The following is a 24,071-nucleotide window of genomic DNA, read 5'->3' on the forward strand; positions in this document are numbered from 1 at the left end:
TAAGAGATGGCCATCCACCGCGGAGAATTAAGAAAATACAAGTGAGTACTGAGCAGGCGGGAATTATATACTGGAGTGTTACAGTCTGCAAATGGGTATAACCTTTATGGCGATACTCACATTTGCCCTGCGGTCTTTCGAGTTACGAGCGTTACCTTCAATTTAGACGCGCAACGTATTCCCTCCAAATAAGATCGTTTTGTTGCATTGGATTTGGTGTTTCGCTGTTGAGAAAACAACCTGTGGTCTAAAAATTGGAACCTTTGTGTTAGACTGTGTTTAGGACAGAAGGTGGTAAGAGCAGACATTGCTCAGATTGAATAGCATCCATGGAGTTTTGTGCTTAAAAACCCTTCTGGTTTGATTTTATTTTAGGTCGCAAATCACAATGATTTTGTTATAATAAGCTGAAAAAAAAGATATAAGGCATGTGATACGTACGATCATTCCCTGATGGCAGCAGTTAGTTTTAAGGTGAAATACATTCCCCTGTTCTTTTGGTTCAACAGAAGCTGTTATCATGGCAAGGATGGCTGCTGGTGCCCCTCTCTTAAAAGTATACAAGTAAGTGTATAACAACACACTCAGGTCTAAAGAGGTCCTCACAATTGAAAGACTATGATGGTTTTTTCTTCTCTTTTCTCTCTTTCTCTTCTCTGCGGTGAAACTATTTCTTGTGGAAATCAGTTGTGGAGACATTAAACATTAAAAAAGGAGATAGGCTGATCTCTTCATATAAAGGTAACTGAGGCAAACACAGTGGTGTTTTGTATAACTGGTATTGGTTTGTGTACAAGATTGTAATATAGTGTCATTGTCAATATTTTTTCAGCTATTGGTCCTGATGAGAACAGGGTCTAATAACACCTGGGTTTGAAACACGTTGACCACGTAGTTTCTTTCACAACAAGTGCAGCAAAAAGAAAAATTCCCCTTGCTCTGTGTTAGTATTTTGAGAAAACAAATTTGGGGGCCCATTAAGATGGCGGGCGTATTGCCCCAGCAAGGCTGGCGGTAGTCAGTGCCAGCCTGGTGGGGGAAATACGCCCGCCATCCTCACTGAAATGACCCCCCCGCCACAATAGGATGGCTGGGGGTCCGCGGCGGACGGGAAGACTGTCCGCCGCTGGCGGAAAAAGTGCCTACATATGGTGGCGGTGTCTGCGAGACACCGCCAACCATATTACGATGCCTGCAGTCCTACGCCTTTCCAAAACATCGCGCGGTGCCAGTCATGTTGTGCTTTGAAATGCACAACATGCATTTTTAGCATTGCGGCAGGCGGTGCTTTCAGCACCGCCCACCGCAATGTTAAAAATGCAGGATGCACCCGTCACTGTGGCGGGTGCATCCTAATTCCACACATGCGACCCCCGCCCTTATGGCAGACGGTCCCTTCCCACAACAGGATGGTGGGCGGACAAAGTCCACCCACCATCCTAATGGGCCCTTAAGTTAGGAGAATAATAATTTCGCACTAACCCCCTCACTGTGTAGATTGATAACCTGCATTTATGCTGCCATACAGCGAACAGGCCCACTTAGGGTCACCCATGCACGACTGCCTGGACAGTGGATCTCAACACTGCATTAAGTGAGGAATAGTGGTATTTTTGCTGCACACAATCTAGAACCGTGTCCTGGAACTAAAGGCTGCAACTGATTCACTTTAAATTCCTGCATAGTTTATATCACACAACAGCACAACTAAAGAGGATGAAACTGGTGGAGGACCTGGACTGCTTGCTATGCGCTTTGCCATGTGGGGACCTGCATTTGGCATGAGTTTGCCCCGAGGTCCATGACTTTTGGTCAACAGAGCTTAGGGATATTACTTGCATCACTGGGCATTCCCTGGCTGATACTCCTCTATTTGCTCTACTGTGCTATATCAAGGAGATCCCCCTGGGGTTCGCTGGCTGATGACAATGTTGCTAAGGCTGACCAAGCGCAGAGTGGCGTTCAACTGGGGCAGGTGTCAAGCTCACTCGAAAAAGGCACGGCTGCATGATGCAGCTCTTTGCCAAGAGTTGCTGGATGCTCATTAGGAGCTGATGCCCATCCGTGCTCGCCCTCGGGACATTTGGACTCCTCTGACAAGCTATCCTATGACATTAATTGACCCAACAGAAGATATCTCTTGCAATGACCGCCGGTCGGGAGCGGAGGCTCGGCCTGCATTCGCCAACATGGTGCTGATTCGCCCGCAAGCTCCACTGTGTCCGACAGGTGCCTTCTGAATCTTCCCTGAACAGACGTGCTTTCTCTAGTCCAAACAACTATCTATCAAGATGTATAACATCTGAGTGGCAATTTACAGTTAACTTCCTGGTTCCCCCACTTTCCTTTGCCCCCACCTTCTCAGTCTTCCTTCCCTTTATAATCCCCCACCCGATTCATCTTGCATTATTTGAATGGCGTTATCATGTGAGCCATCTGCAGTATTATCTGAAATGCAATTTGTATTGTTGCAGTGTTTGTTGTGAATAAATAAATAATGAATGGGCACGTGCATCAATCCATTTTCCATTGCAAACTGGCCAATTCACAGGATCGGCCTGTTTGAGAATGGAAAAAGGCATTTCTACTGCATCAAAGGCTTGACATTCTCAATTCAGGTTATCACAATTATTTGCGATTACCTAAATTGTAAATGCATTTAGGGAATCGCAATTTGCAATTCCTTAATGCCTATGCATGTAGCCTTTACTAAATGCAAACTATGCATTTAGGAAACGCTAATTACCATCAACTTCAAATTGATCGTTTTATGTGCATACTTTGAAAAATGCACAAAAATGCATTTTTCATAGTGTCATGTAGCGCACACATGCCCTTAGGGCATGTGTGTGCTTTTTATGTGCACACTTTCCTTTTTTAATGTGGTGCTTCTTGGGGACCGTAGGCCACCGGGCACCATTGTATTTGCATTCGCTATTTGCGATTACCAATTTGATAATTACATTTAGCGAGCACAATGCCATTCATTCCTATAGGCCTGTAGGCCCATAGGAATGAATGGAGTCATATTAGCTAATAGAGATTCGAAAATTTCAAATCGCTATTAGCTAATGTTAAGGAATCACATTTTATTTTTGCATAGGCATTTACGATTACCAATTAGTGATTCCTTACAAATCACTATATGGTAATCACAAATTGTAACTGTTATGCATGTGCCCATAATGTGTAACCCACAAGTGCACAATACTGGGCAAGTCCATCTGCATATTGATTTCCAACTGTGACTTACTTTTGATGGTCCAATGTGCAGCACATTTCACCACTACAATTTCTTGGTGCAACTGGAATGCACCCAACAATTCTTTAACATAATTCCCATTCCTGATGGGGGACGGGAAGATGTCATGAAGCTCCTTTGTGACCAAAGCTGTCAAAAGACATGAACCACACCAAAGCCATACTTATTGTTGGTAAATATAGTCACTCTCATTTGTGGTGAAAGGCAACATGCTCTTGTGAGGGCAACATTATGCCACGTGTGCAGAGGTAACACCTCGAAGTCATGACGCTTCTGCCACTTCTTGAATTATGCATAGGCTGCTCTCAAAATTCCCTCAACATTTCTCAAACATGAGCCATCCACAAAGATTGCATAATCTGGCTCATCAAGAGGTCCATCTTTTATGTCTAGTCTTGGCTTGTTACATAAATCCGTGACATCTTGACAATCATGTTCAACTTCATCCGCATCAATTTCATTTGCAGGAAAGGGAAATAGAGTTGCTGGATTGAGCATGTAAATCTCCTGACTACAACATTATCAGCAGCAAGTATATTGATCATATATTGTGAGTCTGTTGTTTGTTGAATACTGTGTTTTGGTTTGAGTGAACAAAATCTCTGCTGAATTGGAAACCATCACTGTAGGAGGATGTCCCATCAATATGCTCTCAATACAGACACCAACTGCTGCAACTGCTTTAAAGCAGCCGGGCATTCCTGTGGCAACATGGTCAAGAGTAGTTGAAAATATGCAACTTAATAGACACTGAGAGCACACAGTATGACCTCTCACTGCAAAAAAATGTGAACACCTTTTTATAATCAGACATTCCTAGTGGTGGAGTGTTGCAAGGTGAAAGTATTATGTGCTGTGGCAGGGGTGACTTACCTTGTAAATCTCTGACAATACACAAAGATGGACCCCGGGTACTCTCAGTACACCTTCTCTCAGTCCTGGTAGAGTGGCAAAGAGCAGACAGGCTACTTAGAGGAACATGTGTTAAGCAATTCATATCACTAACGTGGGCGATAATTAATTGACACGACGCAAGAGAAATCTAGCACCAAATTATAAAAATAGCCCTGATTTGTATATATTTTTTAGACACCAAACGGATATCAATGCATAAAGTATAACAGGAGTTATCAATTTAAAGCATTAAATAAATCAGTACTTTGCAATGTGAAAACATTAACGTGGTCTATAGGAAACACACATATATGTAATTGGTTAGAGAGTGAGTTCAATAGAATCCACTAGGTGTTTAGCTGGCGTGAGTAGGCCTGTGTGGTGAATTTTGCTCCATTCACGAAGTTTGCTACGTTTTCTGCACTCAGCACGGCGTTGAGCTCATGGAGTGCAGAAAACTCAGCTCCATATAGTGCAGAAGAATTTTTCTACTCGATTTTTTGTCACTTTGTGTAGTTCTGCGTAGCGAAACTCCGCAAACAATGGCCAGGCCTGCTCGTGAGTCCCTAGACCAGTTCACGTCAGCTAGCACAATTTTATCTGGCTCAGGGAATGGGGTGCAGAGGTGCACTTTAGCTGTAAATCTGAGGGGCTTATTTACAAGCCCCTTGTACCACCTCTATGTCACTGTTCCCATTTTAAAAATTATGCAAAGGTGGCGCAATGGCCTTGTAAAGAAGCCCCTGAGTTGTCAATCAGGCTCGTGGTGTTGAAATGGTTACCTTAGCAAAAAGGTACTTGTGGGGTGAATTGAGCAAAACCCTTTGGAACTTAGGCAAGGAGCTGGCCCTGGACCAGGAGTCTCCAGGCAGATCTACCTGGCTTGGGAGACTCGGGTGCAGAGGTGATCTTGGCTATCCATGGTGCTGAACTGGATCCACAGCCAGAGGATCTGGCAGGCGTGCCAAGAGAAAGTTCTTACAAAGGCAAGATCTTTATGATGGAGCCACAGGGGTGGCTGGTCGCTCATGCCAGTGAATCTATTTTCTTGGACCAACAAGCCTTGGTACCTGCAGGCAATTTGGTTGAGGAAATCTTTATCCAGAGGATCAGGAGAATGTTGTAGAAAGCTGAGCCTCACTGAAGGTCAGGACTACAGTTTCCAGAGGTCACCTGCCCAAGCCCTATAAGTGGCCCCACCGGACGGCTCAGGGAACAGAACTTTAAGATCAAAGAGTTAGCGGGTTTTGTCTGCTGACTGTAGAAGACTAGTTCCTCTAGCCCAAGGAGTTCTTGTGAAGCACAGTGTTTGAAGGGGGGTTCACCTTCCTTTTGCAACTGACCTCTTGCCTTGGTGGAGTCAAAATCCAGTGGGTGCAAGGTGGCTGCCACAGGTGCAGAGCTTATTGCTTCCATTTGTGGAGTTCTGTCGTGGAAACAGGTCTCTTCTTGTTATCACACTGAATCTAAGTTTCTAGTGTCTGGGGTGCCCCTTAAATCCTGGATTTTAGGGGTATTAGTAGGTGTGAGGACTAGTAGCCAATGGGCATCTAGTCCTACAGCTTATCTGCCCCAGTAGTGATGACATAATGTATGTGTATGTCATTAAAACTAGTCAACACCTGATTTCTAGCGTAAATTCAAGATGGGTCAAACCACCATTGACTGTACACCTCAGGTGCAACACCCTAGAAGTGTATTCAGCCTTGTGGAGGTGGATGCCTCCTACATACCTAATTTCCCACCACTTGTGCCTGGGGTAGGGGCAGGCTTTATCCTCGAGTGGGGGCTAAATCATTTGTCCAGTGGCACCAAGGAAGTCTTTCAGCCTCACCCCCACACAGGTCTAATCAATAACCATCTTGTATGGTTTGAGGTGTCACCTCCTGGTCGCACAGGTCTTTGTCCTGCCTCCTGGGCTGTACGAAGCCTGCCTTAGGGGTGCCTGACATATATTAGATGCACTGAGGTGACCTTGTCACTCATTGTATGTGCACAGTCAAACTCGAGCAGGCAAACTGTTCGTGCAGGGCTGACATGGCAGACCTACAGACTTTGGGTTTACTCAGGTCAGTCAGGGTGGCAGAATAAGTGCTGCATCCCTGGTACCACATTACATCCCTGCCTTGGTTACCACTGGTACCATACACTAGGGCCTTACAGGGGTGTACATGTTCTTACCAATTTGATGTACCAATTCACATTTACAATTTTAAGGGAAAGAGCACTGGTGTTGGGCCTGGTTAGCAGGAACCAGCACACTTTCAGATCAGTTACCACAGCATTTGGCATTCAAATGGGGGTAAAAAGTGAGGGCCATATGCAAGCAGACCAGTTTACTACACTGGGCATGACAGAGACTTTTTATCAGCTCTAGGAAACCTTTCAAGCAATCGTTGTCCCATGGAAATGGATCAGGCAAATCTTTGTGCATCAGCCTCTGTAGAGGCTTGGACTCTAGGGAAAAGTTGATATCCACTGTCTATAGTAGCCAACTATTCCTAGAAACATTTTGACTTTTCTCTGAGTCCTTGGTGGATTCATTGTCAAACTTGTTTCGACTGTCTCTTGTGATACCTTTATCCTTCCCTTCTCAATAATGTTTCCCAAATATTGGACTTCTTTATGACAACATTGCAGTTTGCTTGGGGAGACTTCATATCCATTCTCAGCCAAATGATTCAGTAAAGGAATTGTATCCTGTTTGCAAGCTTCTTGTGTACATGATGCAACAAGCAGGTCATCAATGTACTGTACAGGAACTAAATTGCAAGGCATCGTCAGAGTCTCAAGATTATATTTCTAAATCTGATTTAAGATTGATGGACTCTCTATATGCATTTGTGGAATTCAGCTCCATGCCTAAACTCTATCTCTAAACACAAATAGGAACAAGAGCTGGTTGTCCTCATGCAACAGAATAGAGAAGAAAGCTTGAAAGAGACCCACAACCGTAAACCATTCCGCAATGAAATGAATCTGAAAAAGTATTGTTGCTGGTTTTGCAGGACAACATGGAACAACTATTTTATCAATCTTTCAAAGTTTCTGTACAATCCAGTATTTCCCATTCGGTTTCTGTAAACTCATAATTGGTGAATTGCAAGTACTTCTGACAAATCTTATTTAAAATCCCATGTTTTAGCATGTTCTCAATTACTGGTGCTATTCATGCAGCTGTCTCTGGTGTCAAATTATAATGTGATGTTCTTGGGAAAACTGCATTTTGCTTTACTGTAAATCAGACAGGTTCTAAACCTTTAATTAGTCAGATATCTTTCCCTTTAAAGTCCCATACCTGAGTTCACTGCATCATTCATACCAGGCGGTAAGTCTGCAACTGTTCTCACTGGATACTAACCTACAGCTGTTCCTTGTTGGGATATTTTAAATTCAACACCTTCATGATGCATTCAGAATTCAACAGCATCCAGTGTGCAATAAATAGTGAAATTTAATTTTCACAAAAGATCTTTCACTAACAGCAATCCAGTAATCAAACTTGACTGAATTAAGATTGTAAAAAACATAACAATATTGTAATATACACAAAACGACATAAATAACACATTAAATCATAATGAAATCTAATACATAATTGCTAATTATTTCTTCAAGTTCATAGTCACGATGAGGGCCAGGGTATCCTAAGTTATTACTGAAACATGAACCATTGAGCTTCATGTTAATAACTCGGTATTAATAAAGTGCCTAAGTGTTGTTAATACGTAACCTGTGGTAGAAAAATAAATCTTCAAAGGGACATATTATATTTAAGGTTACTACAATAAAATCTTCAAACAATCATATTGTGATTAAGGTTACTATCAGTGATGCCACATTTCATGAGATTGTTGTCACATAGCTGTTCAGCCGTTCCTAGTTTTAACGCAATATTGGCCCATCAAGCTTCCTATTTATAAAGTGCTATTGTATTATTAACATCTAAACCACTGAAATGTACAAATACCAGTAAAGTGCCACAGTGCTGGTAAACCTATAGAACTATCTAGGTTTGCTGACGGAAGAAGTCCAATTGTCCCTGGTTTTAAAATTCGTTTCCCAATAATAGAACACTTCATTTAAATAGTTTTTCATATACAATCAAGAATTTCATCAATTTCCCTAACAGATTTACCAGACTAGAATCACATATTATAAATTGATTTTTCTCTTCAAATAAATGTATTTTTGCAGGCACTTTCTCTCAAACAAGATTTTTTGAGTCTTGGAGTTGCGCTGGGTGCAAGATGGAATCTTCGTGGGCTCTCGTCACTCGGCCGCTCACGCCGGAAGCGTTACGCTCGGCCAGCCGCCCTGCGCAGACCTGTCAGATGCCAGAGTGAGAGAGATGCAGAGGCTGATTCTGGCTCGGCGAGGTCAGAAATTGACTGGGACCTCGAAGACTTTCTTTCGAGTGGGGGCTCCCCCACAAATAATACCCGACGGCCAAAGGATTGGTAACTCCATGCTGGAGGCGCTGCTTTTTCTCGCAGCAACTGTTGTTGGCCCACAGGCTCGTTTGATGCTGCTGTACTTTGCGGCTGCAAGCATTTTCCAAGCCGCTTTTTCCCTCGCTGATCTCCCGGCTAAAGGCAGAGTGTACCGCAGCTTAATCTTACACAACAGCCGGTGCATCATGAGCTCGAGAGGGGTGCGGAGAGGCTCCAAAACGAAGACACCGGTCACCGCAAACAAAATCAAGAGCTCCAAGGACTCAGCTATAGCAGCTGTCGGAGCTGCTACATCAGGAGGAGCTTGTGGAGGAGCTGCCAGCCACAGATCTGAGGTTAGTTCTGGGCCGAAGCAACAGGTGAAACCGATGGCTAAACCAGGGGGGGGATTGTGCTTAAAAACTCTGATGTAACTCACCCCCCCCAGCAAAAACATTTCTGGGCACTAAAAAGACTCACTTTAATCCCACGCTAAACTCTAAAAACCAAGCAGCCTCACAGCATGAGGGGAATGTTGGGAAAGAGAGCATCAGTGCAGGGTCTACACCTGACCCAGAAAAGATTGCTCATAGCATTTCTGCTCAGCCCACAGCACTCATTAAGGATACAGACATTCCCTCTCAAACCTCCCTGCCAGATCAACCCTCCAGTGACCTCTCTTTACCTCACGTACTGGACAATGGCAGCAAAAAACCCCGCCCTGAGACCCCATCTCTCACTCCTAACCCACAGGTGATTAGCAACCCACAATCAGATGGGATTGATAGGGTCATTCAAAACTTGGTGGTGCTCTCCAACCCTCAAAACCCTTGGACACCTGAGGCAGAAATGGAACACTTTTACTGTGTTTCAGACGGCACTCCCTCGTCCTCAAATGATGAACTGTCCGAGGGCGCCAGCGAAGGAGACAGTGAGGTTTCACACAAGGAAACCGGCACTGTTCAGTGTTCTAAGAAGCCCAGCAGTAAGAGTAAGCGGCGCAGTCAGCTAAAGTGGGATTACTCTGATTCCCAAATGTCGTACCCACCAGATGAGGATGACCACAATTTGACCCAGTGGGGGAGCTCAAAGAATCTGCTGACTGACTCCTCCTAACCTTCTTTAGCTTCCATTCTAGATTCAATTAAAGCATTCCATGAAGAGGTTCGGGCTGATAACCGCGCAGCCAAAAATGCTGCCAAGAAACTGCAAGGTGGGCTAAGGCGCCTGAATAAAACATTCTCCGACATAAGCGACCATGTTGCCATGGTAGATGCACGAACAGAACACCTAGAGACAGAAAGCCTTGCCGCCAAGCAACTTGGGGAGTCCAACACAGCCTGCATGGTCGACCTAATGACAAAGATGGAGGATCAGGAAAATCCCCAGCGTCGAAACAACTTACGCTTACTTGGCATTCCTGAAGGGAAGGAGGGGGACGACCCAAGACACTTCATTGTCAAGCTGCTTCAAGAGCCCTACCCTGATGAGTCAAGCTGGGATTGGGACCGGGAGGTGCAGAGGGCACATCGCTTCCCCTTTCACTTAAAACGACAACATAACCCAGCTGGAGGACATCCAAGGGTGTTTCTGGTGTATTTCAGAAATTTCCTTCTTAGAGAGATGATCTATGATAAAGCCCGCTTCAACTCTAAAAAAGGCACCAATGGAATAACTTTTTTTGCTAAGCCAGACTTCTGTCATCAGAGAGTTGAGAGCAGATGACGCCTAAGACAACTAATTCTACCTTTCCAGCAACAAGGGGCAGACGTGTACCTCATGATTCCCGCCAGACTTAAGGTCATCTCCAATGGAACAACCAAAATCTTCCTTTCTGAAATAAAAGCTGGTGAATACCTGGACAAGGAGAAGTCCAAAAGAAGTAATAGATGAATTAAGTTCTAGCTGTCGCTGCCCGCCCCGGCAGTGTGCCTACTATAGACTACTATAGACTACTTCTGGTTTGTTTCTCACACACAGCGATGCCTCTGTGCCATTATCTTATCTTTCTTCTTACTTTGTCAGCCCACACACAGTAAACCATATGAGGGCCTCTGACATCTGGCCATTTAGAGGAGGAATTTAACTTGGGCCTTTTTCTCTCATTTCGGCATGGCTGACGGCCGGGGCTCATGTAGATTGCCATCATTCAGGGTTTACCTGATTGCTCAAAGATGGTAGGGAGGGGGGTATGGGGGGGGTCACGCACTTTTATTGGAAAAATGGGCACAGAAATTTGTTGTTATTCACCATTTATTCACCATATGTACATACAAGTAGCCTGTATATTTCATGGCACCGAATGGCTACTACAATTCTTCTTTAAATGGCTAACATCGACACATTAAGAATCGTTTGTGTAAACATCTGTGGGCTTAATGATCGTTCCAAAAGGCAAAGTGTGTCTCAGGGTCTCAGAACTTTGAGGGGTGACATCTATTGCCTGCAGGAAACACATATTGAAGGCTCACAGAAATACCTGCTTGACTCTTTAGGGTTCAAAGTACTGGGGGTAACTTCTCAAGCCTCTAAAACTAGGGGGGTGGGCATCCTAACTGAAAAAAGGCTCTCTCCTAATATTCCTCGGGTCAAAGCAGACTCTCTCTGTAGATGGGCTATAACGAAATGCCTCCTTCCTGGTAGTCCCCCCTTTACACTATGCTCTATCCATGGTAGTAATACGGATGGTCCCAGAGTCATCAATCTAGTGTCAGGGGAACTAGCCCACTGGCCTACTCCCATAATTCTCTGTGGCGACCTCAACCTACATCTGCCCAGTAACTGGGCGATTGATAACAGCTGGAAGTATAAGGTCTGAAAACCTCTGCTTTTTCAGGCCTTGACTAATCTGGTTGAAACGCATGGCTTAAAAGACGTTTGGGCTAGCTTGAATCCTTCTCACCCCTGCTACACTTTTCATTCTGCCCCTCACCACACCCTTTTCAAGGCTAGACTATTTCTTTATAGCGTTCTCTCTCATTAAAAACAGCACCATTGAGATAGCCACGCGTTTTGGGTCCGACCACAACCCCCTTATTCTTAACATCAAGGGGCTGGGAAAACCTAGAAAGCCCTCCACCTGGAGCTTTGAGAAAGCCCTACTACAGGATCAAACATATCAGACACACATGCAGGGCTGGATACAGGATTTTCTAGAAATAAACATGGGGTCAGCTTCCTTGGCTGTTGTCTGGAACACACTTAAAGCAGGCATAAGGGGCGAGACTCTTGGCTTTTCAGCGGGCAAAAATAAAAAGGAGACTGCTGAAACTAAATTAACCCAATCTATCCAAGCAGGACTAAACACCGAGGTTATCCAAGATGAGGTTGTCCTGGCCAGAGCTAGAATAGGAGCGATTTTCTCGGAAAAATCCGCTGCAAAATGGGCTGGTACTTGGCAAGAAAATTATGAATGTAGTGACTGCATAGGGCACCACTTAGTGGTTATGACCCGACAGCAGGTCTCGAGCAACGAGAAACACACAATTAAACTCCAATTGGGAGAAGAGTCCAAAGATTTCGATCTGATACGTAAGGGCTTCCAGAACTTTTATGCTAAATTATACACTGAGGAGAATAAAGACCCGATTGATATAATTGAGAATGACATCTCCAGATATTTGAACGAGATCAATCTCCAAACACTCTCCGCCAACACCAGCGATGTATTAGATCTAACTCCTACCTGGGAAGAGATACAGGAATCTCTTAATTCCCTTCCCGATGGGAAAGCCGCTGGGTTGGATGGTTATCCCTGTGGAATTTCATAAGGTCTTTGCACCTCAAATCAAAAAAATATTAACGGAGCTAGTAACATATATCTTCAGCGGGGTTTCACCCCCAGCCTCCTGGTCTAATGCCAGGATAGCTATCTTCCCCAAAAAAGATAAATCCCCACTTGAAATGAGTTCATATAGACCAATAACACTCATCAACTGCGACTCTAAGATCTTTTCTAAAGTATTGGCAAGCCGAATCTCCTCAGTGGCGGAATCTCTCGTATCAGAGTGGCAGAATGGGTTTATCCCGAAAAAGGGCACAACAGAGAAAGTTAGGCGAGCCATTACCCTATTTGACGCCGCACAGGCAGCAGGAGACCCAATGTCATTAACACTACTAAAAGGCCTAAAAGGCTATCTCTCCTGGAGATACCTATGGGCAGTCATGAAGAGGATGGGCTTTGGGCCAAAGCTCATACAGGTTGTACAAGCGCTCTACCTAAAACCTTTGGCCTGTGTCTCCATAAATGGCCAATTAACCGGGCACCTGGAGATCTCCCGAGGCACCAGACAGGGCTGCCCCTGCTCCCCTCTGTTGTTCGCCCTGTATTTGGACCCTTTTATTAAACAGATCGAAAGCAATCATAACATCCCACCGATTAGCTACCAACGTTGCAGTACTAAAATGTTAGCATATGCAGACGACCTGGATATTACCTCACCAGATCCCTTAAGAGCCATAACGGGCCTGGAAATGGGGGCAAGTACATTTGGAAAGTTTTCCGGCTACACTCTTAATAAAAACAAGACCCAGATAATAACAAATAGCCAAATCTCTTGGGCTGACCATAGGGTAGTCCCTAAAGCCAAATATTTAGGAGTTTTTATTTCTTCTAATCTGGACGAAGTTGTTTCTAACAAACTACTTCCGCTCGCTACACAAACCAGGAAAGCACTGAAGCAAATAAATAACCTACACCTCGCTTTAGTTGACAGATGTAATGTCCTAAAAATGACCTATTTCCCCAAACTTTTATATTATTTTCGCACAATACCTTTGGAATTTAGTAAAGCCAACTTTATGAAATTTCAACAAAAATATGCACAATTTATTTGGGCATACTTTCAACCCAGGAGGGCACTTAGACAACTATGCCTGCCAAAAAACCGAGGAGGCTGGGCCTTTCCAAACATTACTTTGTATTATTGGGCCGCGGTCATACAGTACAGTTCTGAGCTAATAAAAGAACATCCTGATATCTACACTACAGAGCTGCCCTCTCCCTTCCAATTATTGGTTGGTGAGCAGCATTGGGGGTGTCTGCTTCAAGAAAATACCTTTGGATACTATAAACAGGTTAGATTCAAGACTCTGCTTAACTCGTTTAAGATTTTCCGAAGCATTCGTAGATGTTTCGGTATAGGCAGATATAATCATTACTCCCCCATTCTAAATAATAGCAACCTCCCCGATATCTTTGGAAGGGCTTACTTCTCTGATTGGTATAGGGCTAGTATCAGACAATTAGGTGACCTAATTACCAACGAGGGAGTTATACCCTTTCCTGATCTTTTAGTTAAATTTAGCCTTTAGAAAGAGGACGCTTTTAAATATCAGTCTATCTATGATTTTCACTCTAGGAAGGTCGGGGGGGCCTCTGGATTCATGGAGGTGGTACTTCTTAATGTTTTGCGCAAACCTCTGACCCCTCAAATTGGCCTCCTATACAGCATCATAAATAGACAGACACCGGACGACTTACAAACTATTGCAGGCAAATGGCATATCAAACTTGATTCTCCTAGAAATGTTTTCTTTAATTCACTCACTCTCTCTCAAAATATTTTATTTTCAGCTAAACTACAAGCTCAGAACTTTAAAACAATCTTTTTTTTGTAAATCACTCCTAGCAAAATCGGGGACCGGCCAAGGCACTCTTTGTCCTAGATGCGCCGAATTCGGAGCCAACTCCATACACATATTTGCTTCCTGTACAAAGCTCTCACCTACTCTGAACCGAATACAGGGGTTTTTAAGAGAAGTCACCTCTCAGCCGATAACCTTGAACCACACCACCATTATGCTTGGAACACAAACAGATACACCACGCCAGAAAAAGGAGGGCTTAACCTTCATAGCAATGGCTGTTTGGAGGATCTGTGTGGCTTCAGTCTGGCTAGACCCAGAGCCCCTTAATTCTCTCAATGGCTTGCTAGATTCGTGGCAACTTATCACTTGGAAATAGCTGTATACACCAAAAAGGGACGCAGGGGCCGGAAGAAAGGCCTTGAGGTTTGGGAAAACATTACTAATAAGCTGACTCTGTCTGATTAGCTTGTGTACCTCCGTCTTTGTATTACTCGGTGCCTGTCTGATCGAGTAGTTTTCTCTTTTTATTTTCTTCTTTCCCAATGTAGCGGTTACATATACAAATTTATCTTCGTTCTTTGTTTCTCCAGCTACTTTTCTTTTCTCTTCTTCGATTCTTTCTTTAGTGCACTTTTGCGTCCTTTCTTCCAATTACACGTTGTATCTTTTTGCTACAGGGGGGTGGGGGGTCCGTCAGACTTTTGATGTAAATTTGTATTTGCATGTACTTTGCAATTTGAAAAAAAAACAAAAAAAAAAAAACAGGATTTGTTATTTGTTTATTTGCAACACCTACAACTTGGATCTTTTTTGCTGACAGGGGAAGGTCTGAGACTTTTGCTGATCTAACAGTGGATTGGTTTGCTCCAGTGTTAATAAGAAATGACACTTGTTGGCCATGAACTTCTCCTTGTATAAATGGTTCATGTTGGTCTACCTCTAAGACTGCACCAAGTACGCAATCTTCCTACCCCCTAAGGTTCCTTCATTGGTAATTGTCTGAGTCAAAACACTCATTTTCCAGAATGGAGAATTGTTGGAATGGGTTCTGGTTTTGAAATTGGTTCTGATATGATCCTGGTACATTATTTATATTAAATCTGAAATTGTCCATATTCTGTGGGGCCATTAAAGCTTGTGGAACCTGCATTAAAGGAACTTGAAACTGTATTGACATTTGCATTTGTTGTACAGGCACTTGAATTAGAATATTCTACACGTGTGTTTGATTTACTCCCTGCATTTGCTCATCACCACTTACTCAATTTGGATTCTGTCCACTCTTCTTCCTCCAAAGCCTGATTTTGTTACAATAATGACAAGAAATCGACTTCTTCACCTTTGCAATGTCTCTCCTATAATTTGGGTCAATCGTAACACCTCTATCCAGTGGCGGCTCGCTGTGGGAGGGCTGTGAGTGAATTGAATTGAATTTTGAATTGAATTTGAATTTGAATTTGAATTTAAAATTATTTATAAAGCGCACGTACACCAGCGGTTTCATGGCGCTACAAGTAACAGAAGATCTGGGGGGAAGGAGAGACAAACTGCTAGTGGATCAGTTGAAGGACTTCGTGAAAAGATGAGCCTTGAGCTGCTTTCAGAATTGTGGGTATAGGTTTAAGGCTCTAAGCTCAAGAGGCAGGGAGTTCCAGAGGAGGGGGGCAAGGGTCGCAAATTTCGAACCTCCCCATTTCTTTCTCCGGAACCGAGGGACTGTAAGAAGGGACAGGGTGGATGAACGTAGTTCCCTGGTGGGAACGTAAGGGGTGATCTCAGATGAGATGAAAGCCGGTGCCGTGCCCAGTCGAGCTTGAAAGACAATGGAGGCAAGCTTAAACTGGACACGGGCACAAACAGGGAGCCAATGGAGAGACTTTAGGAGGGGAAGTCAAGGGGCATTTGCAAGGTTCCTCACATGAGGGCAACACCTAAGCCCTAATTCTACTCGATCTAAGTCCCGCGTTTGATACAGTATCCCATTAGATCCTGTTGCGGCTCTTACAGAGATAGGTGTTCGAGTTGCTGCCTTAACCTGGTTCACATCATTTCTCTCTGGGAGATCTTTTCAGGATGTTGTTCCCCCTTATTGCTCCCAGGTGTACATCATACATCATGGAGTACCCTAGGGATCGGCGCAGAGCCCCAGGCTATTGAACATTTATATACAACCTCTTGCTGTGGTAACGAAAGATAGGGGGCTGTCATTAGTATCCTATGCTGATGACACTCAGCTCGTGATTTCCTTTTCGAACAACTCTAACCAGAGTTTGACCAAATTTCACGATGCTAGGATGGCCTATGTAGATTCGATGTCACATAACTGTTTACAGCTTAATGTCAACAAATCAGAGATTCTCCTTTTAGGAAGAGATACCTACATTTGGGGGGATTAGTGGTGGCCCGCCTCACTAGAATCAGCCCCCATGCCAAAGGAGGCCATACAAATTCTGTGTGTCTGGGTAGAGAGTGCATTTTCCTATGAAGCACAGACGAAATCAGTGGCAGGTGTCTGTTTTGGACTTCTATGAGGACTTAAGCCTCTACTTGGGTTCTTCGACTCACAAACGCGCCAGATCATCATCCATTTCACTGCACTCTTTAGACTGGAGTGCTGCAATTCTTTGAATATGGAGGCTAACAAACCTGGAATCCAATGACTTCAGAGGGCTCAAAATGCTGCAGTGTGAATTCCCTAAATTTAGTTTCTAAATTCATTCTTAAACTTCACTGACTTCCGGTGGACAAGAGAATCCACTATAAGTCATTGTGCACTGCTCAAAGAATCCTTACCTTCCAAGTGCCCCGTATCTTACCCAATTTACTATCTCTGTATGTCCAACGCCATGAGTTGCGCTCTATGGACCTTCACCTGGCTTGTTTCAGAATAGCAAGAGCTTGAGGACGCTCATTCCGAGCAAAGACATTAGCCCTTTGGAATGCTCTCTCGGTGACCATTAGAAGCATCCCAAATCACAGGACTTTCAGAAAGCCTGTGAAGACTTGGCTTTTTTCAGCCTAATCCCCAGTCTTATCTCTCTTCTGCAATCTGATCTGGAACTAGCGCTGGGACATCTCATTGCTTTGGCAGCAATGCCTGCATAAATCCATTAACGTAACATAACGTAAGCTAAGTCAGGAGAAATGTGAAAGGGATTAAAGGTATCAATTCAGATGCCCATGAAAAGTTCTGATGAGAGACTCAAGCATAAGCATAAACCTTTAGTAGAATAAGCTGGAAAGTATTCTCTTAATACCAGCAGATCAATAAATAAACTAAGACTTCTCATAAAATAATGTCTAAGAAAACTCAGTACAGAGTCTCCTCTGAGAGATTCAGGGAAAAAAGGAAATTGCACCAACTGATGCAATTGGGAATCAATCTATCCAAAGAACACACGCGGCAGAACTTTCACCGTCACTGCTGCCAAACTCTGGAATAGCCTACCTTTGGATCTTAGGTTCATTGAATCTGAGACGGTCTTTCGACGTAAACTCAAAACCTGGTTGTTTACTAATCGGTCATAATAGTGTCTGCTCCTTTTTTCCTTTCTGTAGGATTTACTCCTGGTACCTTCTCTGGGTGGCATTCGGGTAATCTCAGCGCCGGGACACCTCCGCCGGAGGTAGCCGTGCGCTTTATAAGCTTCAAAAATAAATAAATAAATAAATAAATATGTTGCAACTTTAATATTTATTTTATTGATGTTGATCAATAGGATTTCAGCATGCTCCTGGGAACAGGTCTCCTACCAATTTTCTCACCAGAGTGCAATCGCCCTTTAACCATGTATCCTTGGATGTTGCAGAACATCCTTTCTTGTTTCTCAAATCTTCTTCCAAATAATCATCCTAATTGGTGAGAACATCCTTTGTGGTGAGAACCTCAATATCAGTCATCTAATACCACAGAGCACCAAGGTAGAGCGAGGTAGAGGGGATGCGCTCTTGCCGAAGGAGTGGTCCCGCTTTTCCCCACTGCACCGACAACTAGCCAAGGAATCGCAGCCCAGGGATTGGGTTGCATCTGTCGCCTTTCCCTCCAGACTGTAGTCTGCCCCAAAGCTAGTCTGTAGCGTGAGTCTGCCGTTGGAGTGCCCACGAGAGAGGACACAACTGCCGCAGGTACTGTGAGAACACCTGCGTGGCCCCACTGTTTTCCGGAGCACTTTTCTTTCCCTAGGGACATAGCATCGCCACCCCAGCTGCCCATGAGCAGGTGATCGCGTGGTGGCCCTCGTCTAAAGCAGATATACCCCTGCTACTTTCCTTTGGGGTAACCTGCAAACTACAGAGCACACCTCATTGTTCCATTCAAGAGACCACAGTGTGCAAGAGCAGTGCTCCAGGCCTCTCAGCGCTAGCACAGAGTACCGAGCCAGCCTCAGCCTTACAAAGCAGCAGCCAAGAGACAGCTCCACCATTGATGACTCTCTCATCACCTGGCAGGGCACTTCAATTTTGTCTGCCACCCTGTCTCAACAGACTCTGTCGCTATCCTGCTTCTGCCAAACGAGGCCTGGCAGCCGATGAACCTAAATGATGTCTGACGTCAGTTCTTTCATCAGGTGACCGTGGGAACCTGTTTTGGTGTTCGAGGAAGTAGGGGGCAGCTTGACCACAGCCCCAGGTGCCTCTATTTCGCTGCTACTACCGACAACATCAACCTGCGCATGAAGGAGCATAAAGCTCCTGCTTGGGTCCCCAGCGCAGGAACCTGTTTTGGTGTTTGAGGAAGGAAGGGGCTAAGCGGGCCCGTCTGTACCTGTCGCAGCCTGGTGGAGGCTGGGATGGCCTTCCCCTCTAACATTGATGCCCCCAGCCCCAGGACCATCTGGACCACCATGGGGAAGAAAAAAAACATGAGTATTCGAGAAGGTAACTGCAACATCTCTAGATACTTTTCTGGCCAAAGCTACATCAGCTCTAGAAAAAGAAATCGCTCTTATGGAAAGGAAACTTTAGTTGGGCCCGGGGGTAGGGCATTCATCTACCTTGGTTGCTTCTTTAACAGAGGGAGGCAAAACAAAAGTAGATGGGCCTGTTTCTAAAGAACTGCTGGCTGCATCTAAGTCACCCACAGAACACTTACAGCCTGTCATTATACATGGAGAGAATCTAATAGCCTCTTTCATTATTAATGAGAAATGCAAAAGGGGCCACGCGCTTTTGCCTCATAAGTGTCCAGAATATCAAAAAGGTCACCACCCCAGCGAGCTCAACTTGTGTGAGCGGCCAGCAACACCTTAATTCTATACCTCCTTCAGACTGGGACAACCTTTTTGATAAATTGAAACAACTTTTACAACCAATGTATGCCCGCTTAGACTCTATAAACTGCATTTTACAAGGCTTAACTCAGATCAAATTGGTACAACAAACGGTGGCAGATCCTGGTGCTAGTCTAGCCACCTCTAGTCTTCAGTTAAAATACATGGCCACCCCTGCTTTCTGTACAGCTTCTTAAAATAATAACTGTGAAATGCATAGCCTGGGTACTAAACGTAAAAAATCAATTCCTGGACGTGTGCTAACTAATTCACCCCCTACCTCTACCACGGTAGGTCACCCATGTGCAGTCAATCAGATGGTTTCTAGTAGAGTTTCAATAGGTAATGTTCACGTGGGTTTAGATTCTAGGTGTTCTCCACCACAGGCGACTATTCAAGATATAATGGACAAGGGACATTCTCATAATATAGAAAAACCACATGCCAAGGCAAATCTTTCCTCAGTTCAGGCTCAAAGTAGATTAAAACAACAGTATGAACATCCCCCCGCTGCCTGCCCCTATGTCTTAATTTCAGTGATTGTGCCCCTACTTCGTCCAGATTTAAACAAATCCCCGCTTCCGTTGATGGCCAAGGCCCGTCACTGGCTTAATCAAAATTCAAACATTGGTCACTTGATCCATAATCACTTCTTAATGGCCAGAATAACACAGTGGATTGGGTCTGATTTAACAACAGTTAATAATGACTGCGTCATTTTAAACTTCGATGATGAAAGTTTAGTAGGAGCCTTACTATGGAGTTTACTGGTCTCCACTTCCCTTCATTCTCAGATTTTTGCAGATTCTCATGGCTCTTTTTTATAGGCCAACATCAGTTTCTAGTCATCTTGAAAAAATTCAGGTCCTTCCCCCTTGGATCTCCTGCCATACATTTGTGCTAGGGGGCACTGATACCCTTGTTCCATCAAACAGGTATTCAGTGTTGGATGATAAGGAGACTTGCGATTAACTGACTTCTGATCGTATGGTTACTGATTTGGCATCTGTAGAGAGGGTTCGTCGACTGGTTTAGCTTCACACAATAGCGATTTGCTGCAACCAATTGAACCCACTATACTTCTTCCCCCAGCACTGATGGTGCATTGCCCACAAGAGCCCCCTAGTGACATAAAGTTTCTCTCTTGGAACATAGCGGGATATGAAAATAAAAAAGATAATCATAGCTGGTAGAAAGTGTTCATGAATATGGACATTATGGGGCAGATTTATGAAGGCCTTGCGCCGCCGGTGCGTCATGTTTAACATGGGAAAAAGTGACGCACCGGCGGCGCAAGCCCTTCATAAATCTGCCCCTATATGTTTGGTCAGAGCTGCCTGTGTATGTCAATGGCTATCTCTCCTATGTTACACCAGCAGTCCCTTCATCAGCCGGGAGATCCAAGGGGGGGCCTACTCACATTTATTGTAAATACGATCACCCTGGGCAAGGTGAACTTCATGAATAGTTCCCCCACTTCTACGTCGGTATAGCAGAAAGCTTTGGGAAAATTGATTTGTTATTGATTAATTTTTACAATAATAATTTCAGGAAACCTAAATAAGTGATAGAGGAGTTGGGGGAAGTATTAGAAGCCCTATTAATACATAACTCACATTAACTTAACATTAATAAAGTACCTGGGCTTCAACAGTAGCCGGTGGCTCCCGCATAAGGCTTTGCTCCTATGTGTGTCGGAGGTTAAACAAAATATGCTCAGTTCAAGACCTGACCTCTCCACCGGGTTGGCCTGGGTACTTTATTATTCGGGTAGATACAGGTCGCGAAAGGTACATCTAATAATAGACAGCTTTAATGTGAATACACTAGATTGCATTAAATCATAGGTGTAGATAGTTTTAATATTTTGGTCTTGAAGAATCGCTAGTGCAATTAACTTAAAGCTAGAAACATGTCAACCTACATGGTCTGACAAGGACGATACTACACGAGACATTGTACTCGAATCAGTGTCTTGTCTTCTCTGTTTTAACTTAGGGTAGGAATACCCCAGAATAAACGTTGTCCTTCTAGGTACTCCCAACCCTATTTTAGATCACCTCACAGCATCTACGCAGTTCTGGCCCCACACTCGCACTTCACCAAATGTCTGTTGGATAGAAGATCTCCGATAAAGTGCCCCTTCTAAAGGGAGCCCATTGGGTATTGCACCGCCGACTCAAAGAGGAGCAGCTCATACGATGAAGCATGACACCTGCAAGGGTGTTTGAGGGCATTACAATCTAACAAATGGATTCCCAAAACTGACCCCACCTGGGGCATAGTTGGTTTCAGTCTTTCCGGGCTCTGTATTTCCTATCCCTGAGGAACAGCGTAATTCCATTTTTGAATACTTCCAATAGGGCCCCTGTTACGCTGGACCTACCAATCTACTAAGAGTTGAAACCCCCCCCCCCACGTTCCTCCTTTTTGTATACAATATCTACAGTGGGACATCCAGCATCATGGAAACAATTGGTGATAATCTCCATAGATAAGAAAGGGGACCCCATGAATCCAGTAAATTACCGCCCAATTTCTCTGCTGGACTGCACAGCAAAATTAATGAGGAGATAGCTGCTAAACAGACTTGAGGAGTGGGCAGCGGATAATAATGTTTTAGCAGAGACCCAAAACAGGTTTAGAAAAGGGAGGGGAACGATAGACCAAGGACTTAATCTGGCGCCCATGGTTGCAAACAGAATTAATTTGTTGCAAAGAAGTATTGCCGCCCTGTGGAAATTTGCCTGTAAATTGGGGAAAAAATCAATTAGCGAGATGTTAGAAATATACTCAGCAAAATCAGTAGATATAGCTACCTATGACACAGAAATATGGAGCACAGACAACGTGGATGCCCTGCAGAAAGTGGAGGACAAGTTTGATAAAAAAACTGCTATAAGTCAAACCGGCCTGTTTGAATCTGATTGCTCATAAAGAACTTGCCCTCCCTTTTATTACTGATGCAATTAAACTGGCCCCACTCCTTCTATTGTTGCGCATCTGGAAAAGGGACACAGATGGGTTAAATCAAACCATAATAAAATATGTCATTAACTTAGACCAAACCAATAGTATCCACTGGCTCGTATATGTCAGAAAGTCTCTCACAGATCTGGGCTTAGCTGGTTTGAATATAACACCAAACAAATGTTTGAGCTTTCCCAAGACTTAGCTGAGAGAGGCCTTCTTTAATAAATGTGAGCTCAAATGATGGCAACGTAACCAAAGTAAAGTCACAGTTACTTATTACCCTACTTTGCCCAGAGTCCCCATGGGCCTTGTCTCTTATCTCTCCTTTGTTACTAACAATGTGCATCAATACCTTTTAACAAGGATAACATTAATTTTCTTTCCCGTGATGGCAAGATACCCAGCACATGAACACTCATTAAATAATTTGCTGCAATTTTCTTGTGATGGATTGTCTACCCAAACTGTGTACCATGTTTTATTCTTCTGTCATTTTTATAAAATGGAAAGGAAAAAGTATATCAACCCATTGATAACAAAATTGAGTCTATATTCTCACTCTTCAGCTTATGCAGTCATGAACTCCCTGGAAACTCCATATATTTGTTTCACGGTTGCAACATTTTTATATTCAGTTCTCCGGACTAGGAGAAGCACTCCAGATGGGGGAGTTGTTTTATTTCACCATTTATACTAACTGGCTCTCTTTGGAAATGAATTGCTGTATGATGTTAAATATGCTAATTGGATTTGTTTTGGGGGTGGCGTCTTCTTAACTGTATGTTGAACAAATTTTCCTTATAATGAACTGATGTTGGTGTTAGTAACACGGTTCCTTGTAAATATTACTATTTTAAATGGATAAAGTATAAAATTAATTATCACATTATTTTAAACTCCCTTTTGATCAAACGGCACTAGAAAAATGTAATTCTGTACTATTATGCATATATCAAATGTGAATAAAGTTATTTGATTGATTGATAAAAAATACAACAAGCATCTTTTCATTGACAAATAAACAATTGCTTCCAAAATTGCAACATCTCCAGTAAAGAGAAGAAAAATATTTTGCACAACGGTCATTTGAAGTTAAAAACAACCATTTCAGTATTAATAGGCCTTCATGTTCATCATAATGTTTTCTGTAAAGTTAATTTAATAAAATACATGCTTCATTAGTATATTACAGTCCTATGGCATTTAAGTTTGGTGGCTTTTTTTCTCTCATCAAGCAAATTTACTAGGGGTATGGAGGAGTTGAAGGCCCCAATATCCATTTAGTGCTTTACTGCGGGTAGTCCAAATTTGCCCTGGATAGGATACTGTTTAACCTTGTCCTTTGGGGCCCCCTTTTGTCCATCCTCAGGCACACGATTTATGGTGGTGGGGGAGCTAGTCATTATGACTATTCAGATCAAGAACAACTTGAAATCGTTGTTTCCTTTGCCTTAATCATTGGACCCCCTGATGTTAATCTGGTTGTATCTTTCCCAGATGCTCCAGTATTTGTTTTTCTTAGTGCTCTTCCCTTGTTTCTCTGATTTATACACCCTTAGTACCGAGTTTAACCAATCAGTGTGTTTTGGCGGCGATTGTTTTACCCAGTTAATGCAAATCTCCCTTCTAGCTAACAGGGTCAATAAAAAG

This window comes from Lissotriton helveticus, chromosome 1_1, assembly GCF_964261635.1.
Source record: "Lissotriton helveticus chromosome 1_1, aLisHel1.1, whole genome shotgun sequence".
Lineage (NCBI taxonomy): Eukaryota > Metazoa > Chordata > Amphibia > Caudata > Salamandridae > Lissotriton > Lissotriton helveticus.